This window comes from Mesocricetus auratus, unplaced genomic scaffold, assembly GCF_017639785.1.
Source record: "Mesocricetus auratus isolate SY011 unplaced genomic scaffold, BCM_Maur_2.0 Super-Scaffold_100676, whole genome shotgun sequence".
NCBI lineage: Eukaryota > Metazoa > Chordata > Mammalia > Rodentia > Cricetidae > Mesocricetus > Mesocricetus auratus.
Window position 1 is genome coordinate 57,453,736 of NW_024429266.1, and position 16,194 is coordinate 57,469,929.

Sequence of the window (16,194 nt, forward strand, 5' to 3'; positions counted from 1 at the left end):
CTTGAATTCTAATATTGGGTCACAGTTAAAGATCCTGACTAGAATGTGCAACTCCTTGCAGGGTCCATAGTCCTCTGAATGTTAAGCCAAAAGGGTTTCTCCTCCATGAATCTTTTTAAAAGAGTTATTTCTGAGTGTTTTGCCTGCATGTATGTCTATGTACCGTTGCAATGACTGGTACCCAAGGAAGCCAAAAGTGGGCATTGGGTGCCCTGGGAAGAGCCACCATGGGGTACTTGGAATTGAATCAAGGTGCTCTGTAAGAACAGCCAATGTAGCTATGCAGTGGTTTCACACCCCCTTAAATCCCATCACTTGGGAGGCAAAGGCAGGTGGATCTCTGTGAGTTCGAGGCCAGCCTGATCTACCAGAGCTAGTTCCAGGACATCTAGGGCTACACAAAGAAACCCTGTCTCAAAAAACAAACAATCAAACAAAAAGAACAGCCAATGCTCTTAACCACTGGGCCAGCTCTCCAGTTTCCATCTTGTGTGTCTTAAGAGCATTGAGTGTAAAGTTTTTCTTCTTGGATTAGAACTGATTTAAGAGCAGCAGAGAGACTACTCAGCAGTTAAGAGCAACTATTTCTCTTCCAGAGGATTACAGGCTCCTGAACTCCCAGATTCAGCTAACTCTATATAATTTGTTTTATCAGAGTCTCACTGTGTAGGCCTGGCTGTCCTACAACTTACTATGTAGACCAGGCTGGCCTCAAACTCACAGACACCACCTGCCTCTGTTTCTGGTGTACCATCACACCTGGTTTCTGCCCAATTTAAAAGCAAACAAACAGAAACAACAACAAAAAAGGCACAAGTGATAAAATAGTAACTTCTCCTATGCAGCCTCCAAGTCCTTCAAACTGTCCCCAACTCCCAGAGTGTTATTTTTAAAAGGAGGCAGGTGCTAATGCAAGAAGACTATTTTCAGAAATTTTCTGAATTAAGCTGGGAACCAGCTGTAGCCATTCACTCCCTGAGATGCGTTCAGTTTAATTTCCCAGGGACTGCAAGAATACGATCCAGAGCCCCACAGAGACCGGGGTGAGGTTTGCTCTGCTCCTCCTTAGCCACTCTGTCTCAGGAGCCTCTTTCTTTCCTTTTTGAGGAAGCACCATGCTATGTGGAGTCTGCTTATGCACCTTCTGAAACCCACTGCACGGATGGCTGAGAAGACAGAGTCTACCATGTGGTGTCTCCCCACCCCCCACCCCCGTGCCCACCCCCACCCCACCCCACCCCCCCACCCCCCACCCCCCGCCTTGTGCTTTCCCTTACCAATGTGGCTCTTCATGGCTGGAGGTGAGGCTCAATGGGAGAGAATTTGTCTGACATGTGTGAGGTTTGGAGTTCAGTGCTCAGAACTGAAAAAAAATTGAGGGGGAAATATTCCAGTTGTTTATGTTTCCATAAGAAAAGATGCCCAGGAGGCAGAGGCAGGCAGATCTTTGAGAGTGCGAGGCCAGTTTGCTCTACAAAGCTACACAGAGAAACCCTGTCTCAAAAAAAATGCCAGCATATTATTTCCCTAGGAATCCTGGCATTAAAGTCTTTTTTTTAATTATGTGTGTATGTGTGCATCTGAGTGCAGGTGCAGAAGAGGGTTCAGATCCCTTAGAACTGGAGTTACAGGTGGTTTTCAGCCACCTCATATGGGTTCTGGAAACTGAACTCGTGTCCTCTGCAAGAATAGCAAGCACTCTTAACTCCTGAGCCATCCTTCAGCCCCTGCACTTACAGTCTTGTTTCTCAGTGTGGCTTCCAAGTGAGGTCACTGAGTGAGATTCATTTCTAGCTTCAGCATCCGAGAGTTCATAGCTTACTGCTAGTAAATACAGGAGGGGTTCCCAGTGTAGTACCCCAGCCCTGTGCTTCCTACACAGCCATGCCATATAATCAGGGCTCTCCGGAGAAACAGAATGAGTAGAGAGGGTGTGTGTGTGTGTGTGTGTGTGTGTGTGTGTGTGTGTGAGAGAGAGAGAGAGAGAGAGAGAGAGAGAGAGAGAGAGAGAGAGAAACAGAATAAGGAGAGAGAGAGTGTGTGTGTGTGTGTGAAACAGAATGAGTAGAGAGGGTGTGTGTGTGTGTGAGAAACAGAATAAGGAGAGAGAGAGTGTGTGTGTATGTGTGTGTGAAACAGAATGAGTAGAGAGGGTGTGTGTGTGTGTGTTATAGATGCTGATTGTGGTGGCACATGCCCCTTATTCTACAGCACTTAAGAAGCAGGGAAGGGATCACAGCAGTTTCCAGACCCAATGGCTACATAGTGAAACAATGTTTCAAAACACCAAAAAAAAAAAAAAAAAAAAAAGGAAGAGAGGGAGGAAATTTACAATAAAGAATCCAGGAGGTGGAAAGATGGCGCAGGGGCCTTTGCTGCTCTTTCAGGAGACCCAGATTTAGTTGCCATTATCCAAAAAGCAGCCACACCCAACCATAACTTCAGTTCCAATGGATCTGGTGCCCTCTTCTGGCCTTCATTTGGCACTGCATGAATGTAGTATACATTCATGCAGGCACAACACGCAAACACATAAAATACAAATAAATATTTTTTTAATTGAAGAAATTGGATCATTAGGAATTTGGGAAGGTGGTTTAGTTGTTGAAATGCCTTCTGTGCAATCATTAAGACCTGAATTCAGACACTTCACAGCAGATAAAATTAGGGTGTAGCAGTGGACATCTCTAATTCCAGCACTGGGTAGACAGGCAGATCCCTGGAGTTCAATGGCCACCCAGTCTGGCCAAACCAAAGAATTCCAGGTTCAATGAGTGACACTGTCTCAAAAACCAAAAATAAGCCAGGCGTTGGTGGCACACACCTTTAATCCCAGCACTCGGGAGGCAGAGGCAGTCGGATCTCTATGAGTTCGAGGCCAGCCTGGTCTACAGAGTGAGTTCCAGGACAGCCTCCAAAACATTACAGAGAAACCCTGTCTCGAAAAAAACAAAACAAAAAACAAAAATAAAATGGAGAGTAATAGATGATGGGGAAGATATTTGTATTGACCTCTGTCCATTTCACACACATGGGTACATACAAACAAACACATGGATGGACAGAGAGAGAGACAGAGACCAGATTAAAAAATTATAGAGGCTTCCAAATCCTCAAATCTGCATTTTTCCAAAGCTGGAGTCTCAGGAGAGCAGTGGTGTAGTTCCAGTGACATCCCACAGCTCAAGATGCAAGACATCAGCTAAAGACAGCCAGGCAGGATGAATTCATTTGTGTTCAGGGAAAGCTAAGACTCACATAAACGAGGGCAATCTGCTTAGCACTGGATATATGGATGTTAGTCTCACCCAAAATACGCACACCAAATATCTGGGTACTCCATCTGACACATAAACTAAATCATAGTGAGTGTGTGTGTGTGTGTGTGTGTGTGTGTGTGTGTGTTGGATGAGGGTGTGTATATGGTGCAGACATGTGAGCCTGTGGATATGGGCACCCCTGTGTGCTCAGTCAGAGGCCAAAGGAGGGCATCCGTTGTCCTCCTGTAGTGCTCTCCACCATGTTGCTTTGAGGCAGGGTCTCTCACTAAACCTGAAGCTCAGCTAGGCTGGCTGGCCAGCAAGTGCTTGTAATTTGCCTACCTGTGCCTCCCAGGGCTGGAGTCACAGGCATGTGCAGCCACGTCTGGATTTTACATAGGTGCCTGGAATTCACACTCAGGTAATCACATTTATAGAGCACATGCTCTTATCCACTGAGTCACCCCACCCCCCACAACTCACCAGCATATTTTTAGAGGCAGGTGATGTTCACTTACAAGGCCTGATCCTGGCTGCAAACAGGAAACTTCCAGATGGATCGGTTTCTGAGACTCGGGATACAAAATCAAGACTAGCTCTGTTATCTGGCTGACTTCTCCCAGCCCCTGCCTATATCCCATGGTTTCTTTCTATTACTCTTCACAGCTTTTAATTTTTTCTTTTTTACTCCTTTTCTTTCCCCAAGACAAGGTTTCTCACTGTGTAGCCCTGACTGTCCTGGAACTCACTCTGTAAACCAGGCTGACCTCAAACTCAGAAAGATCCATCTGCCTCTGCCTCCCAAGTGCTCCGCCAAGCAAAAGATGGTGTTACTCTCTGGGGAGGGCTTTTATATTAAGAAAAACACAAGGTAGTTTCAGGAAAACATTAGTTATATAACTCACAGGTACTTCTAAAATAAGCAGTTCTAACTATAGTACAGAAAAACAAAAGCCACAAATTCTTTCTCAAAAATGTGTAACCACTTATCACTCCCACAGTACAATGGTTCCCCTTCTCCCCAGTTTCACTTTCTGTGGCTTGTTACCCACAGTCACCCACAATTCAAAAACATGAATGGAAAATTCTAGAAGCCTGCTTTTCTGGTGAGTGTGAAGAATTCTGCATTACCCGACCCATCTCACCTGAGACATAGGCCACTGTCCAGAGTTTCCACAAAGTATATGTTACCTGCCTATGGGGGCTGAGACCACATCCACACTACTTTTATTATAGGATATAGTAACAATCATCCTATCTTATTAGTTACTTTTGTTAATGTCACTATGCCTAACTTAGGAATTAAACTTTTCATATACTATCTATATGGGGGAAAGTGCCTATTGCACTGCTGGCGAGCACTGTCTGCAGTTTTGCATCTCTTGTGAATATTACTGAACTCAGTCCAAAGATCAGAAAACCCACAATAAACTATGTGTCATGCAAAGGCCAGGGCAGCCTCAGCATTAATTTGGGTGGCTAAGAGGAGTGTCAGGCTGAGGCTGCCTTCTGGCTCAGCATTTCGCCCGTCCATTCATTGTGTTTGCTCAGTCACGCGTTTAACCAGGCGTGTGCATGTTAGGAGCCTCCTGCATGTAAATGCTGAGCTGAGTGTGGAGCAACACAGCAATGACTAAGATGCAGGCTTCCACTGCAAGAGCTTAGTAGGGGGCAGATGGCAAACTCCGGATTGGGCTCCCTCTCTCCTTTCAGGGTTACTTTCCCCAGGAGTCCACCCTGGTCCCCACAGCCCCATCCCAGGCCGGTCTAAGGGTCCTCTACACACTCAACTAGTCCCGGGCCACTGGCACACCATCACCATTCACTCTGCAACGGCGTCTGTGAGCACCCTTGGCTGCAGACACCCAAGAAAGCGGGGACTACATCCCTGTCTTAACCTGTCACATGGTGGTGGCTTAACAAATGTTTGTATTAAAGATAGATGATGGGATGGAAAGGTGGCTAAGAGCACTGGCTGCTCTTCCAGAGGTCCTGAGTTCAATTCCCAGCACCCACATGGGTGATTCACAACCATCTGTAATGGGATCTGATACCCTCTTCTGGCCTGCAGGCAGACATGCAGACAGAACACTGTATACATAATAAATAAATTCATAAATAAATATTTTAAAGAATATATACAGATGGTTATGTCGGGTAAGTTGCTGCCTGATGTTCATGAATACCATGGTAGTACATGGTATAGGCACACAAGGGGAGCGTGAACCACCTCAGGGAGCAGCACGAGGAGAAGGTCCAGTTGAGAGTTGGAGAACAACCTCTCGGGGCAGAGACAAGGCAGAGGGCTTTCCACAGAAGGAATGCAGCAAGTGCAAAAGCATAGAGGCTCCGTGAGCAAAATTTGCTTGAGTGACAGAAACAGCAGCTCACTGAGGTTAGGGCAGGGTTCGAGTTAGGGAAGTAGGATTCGTGTGTGAAAGCGGCGGGTGGGGCCATATGAGAAGCATCTGGCTTGTGTGCTGTGTGCAGACACGTGAGTCTCTAGCCAAGCATGAGGGTGTATGCCTGTGATCCCAGTACCCAGTACCCAGCACCCAGCACCCAGCACCCAGCACCCAGCACCTGGTACTAGATAGGGGCAGGAGGATTACAGCTGCAAAGTCATCTTTGGTTGCATATTGAACTTGGGGCTAGCCTGGGATAGATGAGAGATGCTGTCTCAAAAGGATGAAGTGGAAGAGAAGAAGGAAGGGAGGGAGAGACAGGGAAGGGAGGAGAGGGAGAGAAGGGGAAGAGGGAAGAGAGAGAGAGGAAGAGAAGTGGTCTGACTCACCATGGTCAACCAGCCAGAAGACAATCCATGTGAGGGATAGTGGGACGTAGAATTGAGATCTTTCTATGTAACCCAGGCTGACGTGATAGTTTTTAATTTTATATTATATGTATGAACATTCTGTTTGCATACATGTCTTTGCATGATGTGCATGACTGGGGCACATGGAAGCCAGGAAAGGGGATCAGATGCCCTGGAACATTTGTGAGCCACTATGTGGTTGCTGGGAATCGAACCTGTGTCACTGGAAGAGCAGCCAGTGCTTTTTACCTCTGGGCCCTCTCTCCAGCCCTGTTAGGCTGGTAGTTTTCCTAATGCATGAAGGCTAAGTGAATACGCATACTTCAACTGAAGCACTCACGCCTTCCACAGTTCATTAAGTGTGGTGGGGGGAGGAGCTCTAAACTAGTTTCCTAAGGGAAAATACTTTTTTGTTTTGTTTTGTTTTTCCTGAGACAGGGTTTCTCTGTGTAGCCCTGCCTATCCTGGAACTTTCTCTGTAGACCAGGCTGGCCTCAAACTCACAGAGATCTGCCTGCCTCTGCATCTCGAGTGCTGGGATTAAAGGTGTGCACCACCACTGGCCGACTGGGAAATGACTTTTATCTGGGTGTTTTGCCCTGTATCCTAGCTGGCCTCTGGAGTTCAGTCCTCCTGCCTCAGCCCACTGAGTACTAGGATGTACAAGCATGCATACGGATTTTTATTCCTTTTTTAAAAACATCTTCCTGTATCAGTGGTGTCGCCCACCACTCCCATCAAATTCACGGTAGCATTGGTCACCTGTGAGAAACAAGTTTCCTGGACATGTCTTGCTTTTCCCTTGGGGAGACTGAGATCATGATAGGAACATAGGAAAAGAGCACATGTGGAGGCTGCAGTGAGGGTTCCCAGTTAGCAGCAGTTAAGACACAGGTTCAATTCCCAACTCAACCAGGGCAGGTCACAGTGGACTGTAACTCCAGTTCCAGGACATCTGATGCCCTCTTCTGGCCTCCACAGGCACCAGCCATGTACATGATACACACACTTACATACAGGCAGAACATCCATACACATAATATTTAAAAATAGCACACATGTACTTCAATTCTGCAGAAAGGAATCTACAGGCATACACTGCTAATTGTTTGTTCTGGGTTGACCTTCAATCTAGATGTCATCCAAACACAGGCTCAGGAGAAGACTCAAAGGCCTTATCAATGGCAGCCCTCCCCGATACAGAGAGAGGTGGTTCATGAACCCCATAGACTCATGTGTTTGACTTCTTGGTACTATTAGGAAGTTTATGGCCTTGTTGGAGAAAGTATGCCACTGTGCGGGCAGACTTTGAAGTCTCATATGTTCAAGCTATGTCCGGTGTTGTACATAGCCTCCTTCTGCTGCCTATGGATCAAGATGTAGAACTCCCAGCTCCTTCTCTAGCATCAAGTCTACCTGCATACTGCCATGCTCCCTGCCATGACGACAATGGACTAAACCTCTGAACCCATAAAGCAGCCCCAATTTAATGTTTTCCTTTATAAGAATTGCTGTCAGCCGGGCATTCGTGGCGCACGCCTTTAATCCCAGCACTTGGGAGGCAGAGGCAGGCGGATCTCTGTGAGTTCGAGGCCAGGCTGGTCTACAGAGCGAGTTCCAGGACAGCCTCCAAAACAATACAGAGAAACCCTGTTTCGTAAAAACCAAAAAAAAAAAAAAAAAAAGAGTTGCTGTCATGGTGGCTCTTCACACAGCTATAAATCTAGGAGACAAGACTGACCCCCTGACTAGAGGGCAAGACTAAATTCTGGAATGGCTGCCTGCCAAATCACCCTCCCTGTGCAATCTGCTAACTAAGGATGAGGAGGAAGACAGCCCTCTCAGATGCCAATCTACGGTCTTCTTAGATTGCAGTCCTCCGGATAAGGCACGGTTTAAAGATTCAGTTCCTGATTTCTGCCCACGTCGGAGGGCACAGACGCGACAGTCACAGAGCAAGAACAGCACCCTTTGCTGCCCCACAGTACCTTGCATCTTAGAGCCCACCAGGTCCTCAGAGAGCAGCAACGGCTGGCCGACCCACTGCACTGTAGCCATGCAAGAGGGCTTTCAAGGGTCCCGTGCACTTTTTTTTAAAACCTCCTAAAATTTGAATGTTAGAGCTCTGGAAAAGGTAAAGATACCGCCGCAGCTCTCTGTACACACATTACCTCTGCTTGAAGCTCTGGCTGACCTGGAACTCCCTATTCTTCTGTGTCTACCTTCCGAGTACGAGGATTTTAGATGTGTGCCTTGCGCCTGGCTTGTGGAGCCTCTGACCCCATCCAGGATTCTGCCCTCATGACTCCTCATGGCTGAGTCACCTCCTCAAGACCCCACCTCCAGTGCACTGGACCCAAGTTTCACCATACCTTCCTGACCCATCTACTCTAGTCATACATCTCTTCAATAAAAACCAACAAAGTCTGTAGCCTGTGGCTTATGAGAAACCCTTTCCAGGATCCTCCACGAACAGGTAGCTGCCCCTGTCCAGCCCAGGTATCACAGAGAGTCCAGCACATAAGAAATGATAACTATGATTTAAAGACAGCAATATGGGAAGGTTGCAAATTTTGCTAAAGGAGACCCAGATGAAGTCCAGTCAATCAATGCCCCACATACACACACATGGCCATCTGCCCAAGGCCAAGTTCCAGGAAGATCCCACTGAGGTCAAGCAATATTGGTCTGGGTCCTATCAAACTGCCTCTAAATATGCAGGGCAAGACGCTAACAGTGTTGTCTACCTGAAAGTCACAGCTCCGAACAGCCCTTCAGCCAACAGTAACAAGACTGCCAGGCTGCTGTAATCAACCCTTACCCTGGAAACCAAAGGTATTTTTCCCACAGCGGTGCAGGTGTAACCTGAGGCTCCTCAGAGAGGGCCAGAGGACCAGAAAGGCCTAGAGTATACGGAAGATGAGACATCACACACCCTACCCAATACCTTCTCCACTTCCCCAGGTCACTCTGTCCCCTATCTAAGTAAAGAGGCAGTTTGATAGGACCCAGACCAATATTGCTTGACCTCAGTGGGATCTTCCTGGAACTTGGCCTTGGGCAGATGGCCATGTGTGTGTATGTGGGGCATTGATTGACTGGACTTCATCTGGGTCTCCTTTAGCAAAATTTGCAACCTTCCCATATTGCTGTCTTTAAATCATAGCAGGCAGGGGAAGTGTCTTAGTTAGGGTTCCTATTGCTGCGAGGAGACACCATGACCACAGCAACTCTTATAAAGGAAACCATTCGATTGGGTGGCTTACAGTTCAGAGGTTCAGTCCATTACCATCATGGTGGGACATGGTGACATGCAGGAGGACATGGTGCTGGAGAAGGAGCTGAGAGTCCTACATCTATGATCCACAGGCAACAGGAAGTGAACTGAGACACTGGGTGTGACTTGAGCACATATGAGACCCCAAAGCTCACTTCCATAGTGACATACCTCCTCCAACAAGGCCATACCTACTCCAACCTCCTATGAGCATATGGTGGGCAATTACATTCACACTACCACAGGAAACTGTATCAGTCTTCTGTTCACAAGAAACCACATTCTTCCTTCCTCTAAATTCAGTCTGCACTTGCTACTCACCAAATGTCTGACACACCTCTGCATTAGAGGTTCCTGGCTTTTTCCTCTCTGCCCCCATGACATGCACCCCGGGGCCCAGGCTGCACTGACCTACAAACCATAGCAAGAGAACCAGTTAGCTTATGTGTGAGATCACATCCTACCTGCTTTTCCAAAGCCCCTCTTCTCCCTGCTTCCCTACCCTTCGAATTCTCAGTAGGTTTGGAGTTATTGTATGTTACATGAGGAAGACCACAGCCACCTGTGGAGATGGAAACATGTCCCAGTTTTTCAGAACTTGAGCTGAAGTGCTACTCTGTGCCTAAGCTTCCTGTTCCTTAAGGATTCATCCTTTGTAAACCCTGTGGAGAAGGGAGGTCTCCAGAGGGAAAACAATCATTGGCTCTAGGGGTCAGGTTCTGAGCTGATGGCTAGCCATGGTGATAACTGACAGTGGTTCTCTTCTTTCACACACACGTGCACACACACACACACACCCCTCACACATATATCCAACACACATCTCTCTTCTCATACACACACCACACACACACAATCTCACACACACATATATCACACACACATCTCTCTCACACACATACAATCTTACACACACATATATCACACACACGTCTCTCATACACACACCACACACACACAATCTCACACCCACATATATCACACACATACACCTCTCTCTCTCTCACACACACACACCACACACATGTATCCCACACCTCTCTCCCTCACTCACACACACACACACACACACACACACACACACACACACACACACACATTAGCCAATCGTGGTGGCTCCCACTTGTAATCCCAGAACTTCGGACATGAAGGCAAAAGGATCAAGAATTCAAGGGCAGCCTTGAATACATAGTTAGACCCCGTCTCAAGCAAACAAAAACATTTTATGTTTGTCCACTGAAAAGGGTCCTAAACCGAAGACCAACTGAGCCATAGCAAACATCCCCAGCACCTGTGGTGGTATTTATGGTCCCAGTGACAACTACAGTTACCATTCCATGAAAAGAAGAATTAGATCATCCCAGGTCTGCAAGATGAGCTTGGATGCCAGTGTGTGCTCAAATGCAAATAAATGTCCAAAGCCTGCCTGGCACTATGTCTTAAGGGCTATGAGACCAACTTGAAGAGGCTCCTACTAGCCTAGATGAGACAACTTGTACTTGAAAATAAGAATTGAAATACAAGAAACTAGTCTAAACCCAGGCAAAGAAAATTACTTGCCATCATTAGGGGATGTTAGGGAATATGGTTCTTCGTTTTTATTTATTTATTAAATAAAACAGTAGACACAAAGAAGGAGTCAGGGACTTGCTGAAGAAGGGACAGGTGATCACTCTTCTACTGTCACAGCAAACATGGACTGTGTATGACTAAACTAATTTCAGTTCCCCAGATACAAACCTCTGAGTGCCAACATGCTACCACACCACGCTCACAATGAAAATATGACATAAAATGACCTCAAGGAGTAAAGGAAACACAAAGATATTTTGTGTTTAGGTCTGAGTCTCATCTCTTAGATACTTCATTTTGTATATCCAAATATTCTAACATCTAAAAGAAAAAGGAAAAGAAATCAGAAACACGTGTTCCTAAGCATACCAGTAAGGGGAACCCAAACTACAGTAATTCTAAGTAAAGATGTCAGTGATTTCTAACACTCCACAAAAAAGACAGCTGAGGCCGTGGCTCAAATAGTACATGGAGGTGCAGAAGTCAATTGGGTGTTCTTACAAAAACAAACCAAATCTTATCCAGTCTGACTATAAACACCAGCTTGCAGATATCACAAGGACAATAAGAATACATAAGGGCTGAGAACGTGGCTGAGTTGCTAGCCGTGTTTGCCAAGCACACACCAGGAACAGCTGTGGTGGCAACCGTCTGTAATCCCAGCACTCAAGAGGTGGGGGGGGGGAATCAAGAGGGTCAGGAGCTCATTGTTGTTGGGCTGGCAGATTGGCTTAGCAGTGAGGGTGCCTGCTGCAAAGTCTGATGACCCGAGTTCAATGCCCCGGACCCGTAGGATAGGAGGAGCCAATGGTCACCGACTATCCCAGAGTATACCTCCCCCATGTACACAGAATTAATAAATGTTAAAAGGTTCCAGGTCAGCCAGGTGGTGGTGGTGCACACCTTTATTTTTGTTTTTTGTTTGTTTTTCGAGACAGAGTTTTTCTGTATTGTTTTGGAGGCTGTCCTGGAACTCTGCTCTGTAGACCAGGCTGGCCTCGAACTCACAGAGATTTGCCTGCCTCTGCCTCCCGAGTGCTGGGATTAAAGCACTCGCCCAGTTTGGTGCACATCTTTAATCCCAGCACTTGGGAGGCAGAGGCAGGCAGATCTCTGTGAGTTTGAGACCAGCCTGGTCTACAAGAGTTAGTTCTAGGACAGGCTCCAAAGCTACACAGGGAAACCCTGTCTTGAAAAACCAAAAAAAAAAAGGAAAAAAAAAAAGAAAAAGAAAATAATAAAAGGTTCAAGGTCATCCTTATCTACATACTGAGTTTAAGGCCAGCTTGGGCTATGTGAGATTCTGTCTCAAAAGCAAGTGAAAATATGAGTCACTGTGGGAATGCAGATGTCTCCAGCATAAGTCTCCCAGTTTATTTAACAAATTTCAAAAAAAACCCAAAACAAAACAGAAGCAGTAACTATGGATTATGAGACTTAAGAGACAGAATCCATTGCAAAATATGAGATTTACTTAGGCCCCAACATGAAAGAAAAAAAAAAACCTCTAACTCTGTGTGTGTGTGTGTGTGTGTGTGTGTGTGTGTGTGTGTGTGTGTGTGTCCTCTAAATCCAGAATTGGAAAATAGAGACAGGCAGATTACGGGAAGTTCAGTGTCCAGGCAGACTAGGCAAAATGGTGAGACTCAGGTTCAATGAAAGACTATAGAGCCAGGCAGTGGTGGTGCATGCTTTTAATCCCAGCACTCGGGAGGGAGAGGCAGGCGGATCTCTGTGAGTTTGAGGCCAGCCTGGTCTACAGAGTGAATTCTAGGCAACAGAGGCTACATAGAGACCTTGTCTCAAATAACAAAGAAGCTACACTAAAAGTTGAAAATCATGAGCAGGCTGTGGCAGTAAACCTTGCTGTGCTGGGAAGCTGGAGAATTGAGAATAAGGTTAGCCAAGGCTTCAGGGTGAGTTCCAGGTCAGCCTGAGTTACGAAGTGATGATATCCTGTCTCAAAAAGCCACACACACACACACATGAATTAAAAAAAAAAAAACCGGGGGGGGGGGGAGGGGGAAGGGCTGGAGAAATGGCGCAGAGGTTAAGAGCACTGACTGCTCTTTCAGAGGTCCTGAGTTCAATTCCCAGCAACCACATGGTAGCTTACAGCCATAAAACACTGTATAAATAACATAATATATAAATATTAAAAACCATAATAAATAAATCTTTAAAAAAAAGAAAAAGGAGCCGGGCGGTGGTGGTGCACGCCTTTAATCCCAGCACTCGGGAGGTAGAGGCAGGCGGATCTCTGTGAGTTCGAGGCTGGGCTGGACCGACAGCCTCCAAAACAATACAGAGAAACCCTGTCTCGTAAAACCAAAAAAAAAAAAAGAAAGAAAGAAAGAAAGAAAGAAAGAAAGAAAGAAAGAAAGAAAGAGGAAAGGACAGGACATGACTGCTCCTAGGTGTGGTGAAGGAGAAAGCTTGTAGACATGTGGGAGAGTATAGGCAGAGACGTCTGAGAGAGTCCAGAGTGGACTGGACCAGACTGAGCTGGGCCATGTGGAGAGGGGGAGGGGAAGGGAGACAGGTGGAGAGGGGTGGTAGGTGCAGCAACCAGGGGGACAAAGGCCCAAAAGGGAAAGGGCAGCCCACCCTATGGGCTGTGGAGTTCAGGGTAGATGGTGGGGTGTGCCAACCACACTCTGTAACAGGTAGGGACTGAGGGATGCTGGGAGAACCTGGCAGCCAGCGTCTGCTTTGATATAATTAGGCACCTCAGCTGTTTGTCCCGGGTTTGAAACTTAATGTCACTCACACACAGACACAGACACACAGAAGGGGAGCAAAGGACAGAAGGACAGAGACAGACAGACAGGCTGAAGCGTATAATTTTACACCTAATGAAATGAGATCTAGGCAATGATCACTAATGGCTTAGATGGAAGGCTGATGGGAAAGTCTATCGCATAGATCGGCTGACACCACCCAGCCACTAATCAAGATTAACACCAAAACAACTGGGGCAGAAAGGTATTGTATACCTATGGAGGACGCAGCCCCAACTCTAACACAGTCTTACCTAAGTGAACCCTGAATCTAGTCAAGCCTCTCTGTTAGCAGCTTGAGGGGATGGGGGAGAAAGGAACATCTCCAGGCTGGGGATGTGGCATCGTGACAGAGCACTCACCCGAATGCCCAAGGCCCCAGGTTCAGTTCCCAGCACCACAAAAAAAAAAGAGGGCTATCTTAAGTGCCACCAAGGAAACAGCCAGCCCAAGGGAATGTGGACAAAACTGCAGGAAAAGCCCACTGCTCTTAAATAAAGGTAGCTTAAAAAGAATAAAACAAGGGGACACTCAGGAGCGCAGTAAACAAGATGATAAAACAGCTAAAACAATGTATATAAAATGAGGCCTTATTCAAACTAACTGCCGTGGTCAGGGTTCCCTTGCTATGAAGAGACACCGTGACCAAGGCAACTCTTATTTTATGCTTTCTTTCTTTTTTTTTTTTTTTTAGAGACAGGGTTTCTCTGTAGCTTCCGAGCCTGTCTTGGAACTCACTCTGTAGATCAGGGTGGCCTTGAACTCAGAGAGATCCGCCTGTCTCTGTCTCCTGGAATTAAAGGCATGCGCCATCACCCAGCTTGACCAAGGCAGCTCTTAGAAAGGAAAGCATTTAACTGGGGCTCACTCACAGGTTTAGAGGATTAGTCCATTACCATGGAGGGAGCATGGCGGCATGCAGGCAGACATGGTGCTGAGAGTCCTACATCCAGATTCCCAGGCAGCAGGAAGAGAGCAATACTGGGCCTGGCTTGAGCTTCTGAAACCTCAAAGTCTCTACCCCATCCCCCAACTCCTCCCCCCCCCACCCCCCCCACCCCCACCCCCCCGTGACACACTTTCTCCAATAAGACAACACCTACTCCAACAAGGTCACATCTAATTCCTCTCAAGTAGTGACACTCAATGATGACTAAGTATTCAAATATATGAGCTATGGGGACCATTCTATTCAAAACCACACCCAAGAAGGACAGGAAAAGACCCTCCTTTGGCAGCTGGGGAAAGCTGTACATGATCTGAATACTTAGTGATTAGTCAATGCTTCATTGAATAACATGGCATTATGGTCAAGTAGTTAACAAGCCCATTTTTTAAAAAGATTTATTTATTATGTATACAGTGTTCTGTCTGCATGTACGCCTGCAGGCCATAAGAGGGCACCAGATCTCATTACAGGTTGGTTGTGAGCCACCATATGGTTGCTGGGAATTGAACTCTGGGAACCCCGGAAGAGCAGTCAGTGCTCTTAACCTCTGAGCCATCTCTCCAGCCCCAAACAAGCCTATTGTTAAATTGCGTGCGCGCGGCATATGTGCATGTGGGTGCCTGCAGAGGTGGGGAAAGGGTGTTCAATCCCCTGGAGCTGGAATCACAGGCGTTTGTGGGTGCTGGGGAACGGAAGTTTGATTCTCTGGAGGAACAGTTAGTGCTCTTAGCCATCCCTCCAGCCAAAGCCCTATTTCTTAGAGCTGCATACCAAAGTTTTACAGGTGAAATGAAACGGTCTGGCGTATAATTCTTAAAAATAACCCCTGGAAAGGAGCTGGAAAATCGCAGGGTTTGAGTTGGGAAGCTGGTCTCTGGTTATGTCAGACAAACTACTCGGGGCTGTTTGACAATTCTCACAATTACGTTAATGCAGAGGACATTTATTTGGACATTATATTATTGTTTATGTGCACATAAGCATGTGCACATACGCATGTCTGGGTTTGAGAGGAAATCTGAGGGGTGTCAGATCTCCTGCAACTGGACTCACAGGCAGCTGTGAGCTGCCCGATACAGGTGCTGGGAATTGAACCTGGGTCCTCTGCAAGAACAGTGTGTTCTCTTTAGCGACCAAGCCCACCTCTTGTCCAGCCCCATGGAAAACATTTCCAGAAGTCAAATGAACCCTTTCATGGGTATCAACATATTGACCACTGAGAGAACCAGGAACAGGAAGGCCAGTCAGGATTGGAGAGCTCGAGGCAGGAAGGACTGAACTTGACCAGAGGCCCCAGTGAACAGTACGATGTGAAAGGACCATGTCACTGCACCTTAGGGCTGGAATCCTGCTTCCGTGTGCCAGCTACACTCCAGTGTCCTTGCCGTGAATGCTCCACCTTCTGTGACCCTTTTGAGAAAGAAAACTGCACCGTGATGCTCTTAAGACTCTTCTCAGCCCCCAGTGGCTGTACCTGGGTGATGGTCCATGGTGCCATCTGCTGGCCAAAAGTGGAACTGATGCTGCCAAAGCTAAGAGTC